The sequence below is a fragment of the Panthera tigris genome, chromosome C1, assembly GCF_018350195.1.
Source record: "Panthera tigris isolate Pti1 chromosome C1, P.tigris_Pti1_mat1.1, whole genome shotgun sequence".
NCBI lineage: Eukaryota > Metazoa > Chordata > Mammalia > Carnivora > Felidae > Panthera > Panthera tigris.
This window is the reverse complement of record NC_056667.1, coordinates 23,376,945-23,379,158: the sequence shown is the minus strand read 5'-3', so window position 1 is coordinate 23,379,158 and position 2,214 is coordinate 23,376,945.

Below are 2,214 nucleotides of genomic sequence, written 5' to 3'. Positions count from 1 at the left end.
CCACCCAGGCGCCCCCACCATTATTTTTTTTAATTAATATCCTAGTGGACACTTATGCTTAGCCCAGATTCCCTTGGATCCCTTTTACCATTTCTATGTGCACCCCCCCTGTTTGCATGCTGGTGGTTCAGTTTCCAGTGCTCACCCCCCCACCCCCACACCGGGGGTAGGGGGAGCCGTCTACAGAAGCCTGGACTCTGCTTCTGCAGCCACTTTGTCCTGGGGGGAGCTGGAAAAACTGGAGAGTTTAAGTTCCTGGCCTGGTCCCATTCCCTACCCCCGTGTGCTTTAGCCAGTGAGGGATCAGAGCCGAAAGGAAAGCCCCACTCCAATGCTTCAGGGCAGGACAACGGCAGAGACCGTGACCTCCCCTCTAGAACCCCCAATGACCAGGGGGATCAGGCAGATGTTACCCCAGCCCCCTTCAGGATTTTGTCTGAAATCACATCCCTGTTTGCCCTCTTCCCTGGCCCTGTCCTGTTTCCCTTACCGGTTTCTTTCTCTTGGGGGTCCTTTTTTTTTTTTTTTTTTTTAATTTTTTTTTTTAACGTTTATTTATTTTTGAGACAGAGAGAGAGAGCATGAACGGGGGAGGGTCAGAGAGAGAGGGAGACACAGAATCCGAAACAGGCTCCAGGCTCTGAGCAGTCAGCACAGAGCCTGACGCGGGGCTCGAACTCATGGACCGCAAGATCATGACCTGAGCCGAAGTCGGCCGCTTAACCGACTGAACCACCCAGGTGCCCCTTGGGGGTCCTTTCTTAATAAATCACCTGCACAAGAAGCTTCATCTTGGGGTCTGCTTCTGGAAGGAAAAAAACAAAAAACAAACCCAACATATTTGTTTATTTGCTTTCATGAAAACGACATCTATCTTTTTGTTTAAGTAAATACATCATACAGACATTTACTCTTTCTGTAAAAATTCAAGTAAAACTGAGCCCAAAGCAATGTTAAATGTCACAAGTCCCAAGTCGGTGGCACCCTGAGGAGGCAAATTCTGCTCTTGATGAGGGGTGTGGCCTTTCAGACCTTCAACTGTATGTTTTCACTCAGACGCATGTTTTGTCTGCTGGGATAGCTTTGTGTGTTTCACTTGGCCAACTGCCTTTCTTCTTTAAGAATCTGTCTTGAATGTTTTTCCGTGTCAGCACATTTAGCCCAGGCTCCAGGGTGACCTTCCTAAACTGCCTGTGACTTGAAGCAGCTCCCCAGTTTAGGGGCCTTCGAAGTAATGCTCCCCACTGCTCCTGGAGGCCCCGCCCACCACTTCCGCCTCCTCTCACCCTCTTCACACCCCTCCAGCCTCGCTGGACTCCCCTTGTTTACTTGAATGTGCCTCAGGGCCTTTGCATGGCCCATTTCTTCTTTCTAGAATATTCTCCCCTTTGCCTAGCTAACTCCTACTTACCTTTGAGGTCCCAGCAGAAAAGCCTTCCCTGAGGCCCCAGGCTGGGTGACATCTCATGCCCTTCGTCTTTATAATACCCTGTATTTTACCTTTGGAGTCCTTGTAAATAATTAAGTCGTCTTGTCATTAATTCGCATCGGTAATCGTGCTGCTAATTAATGAGTTAATTATTCATTTTTTTCTCCCTGACTGGAGTGCAAGCTCCAGGAGGGAGGCCTCCCTTCTGTCTTGTTCGCTCACCTCACAAGGGACCGGCACAGCTCCAAGCAAGGAAGCTCAGTGGTTGTTGAGTGAGTGGAAGGAAGAAGGGAAAAGCCGCCAGACATCTTCTCTCTGTTTCTGTCTCTGTGAGGAAGCCCTGTCTCTTGTCTCTTGTCTTTTTTTGTTATACAAAAAAAAAAAAACAAAAAAAAAACAAAAAAAAACAAAGGGCTTTTTTGTTTTGTTTTGTTTTGTTTTGGGTTTAAGAAAATTGAGATGGCAGCTACCACTTTCTAGATAAATTTTAGCTTGCTTCTTCACATTCACAGAGCCATTTGGGGCCATCTGTCCAGCTCTGATCCTCTGGGAACTGACCCCTACCACAGAGAAGCGTGTTATACATATGGTTCCACCCCAGGGGCCATAGCTGATGAGTCTTGAGCTCGAAACCTGTCTCAAACTGGGTCACTCAGAGTCCTTGGGCCGAGAATTTGGAATTTATCACAGAGCTCCAGAACTGACCCGGCAATTTACCGTCAGATGCTGAGGAAAGCAAGAAGGAGGAGGAGGAAAAGGCAGACTACAGAGGGAAGCTAGACCAG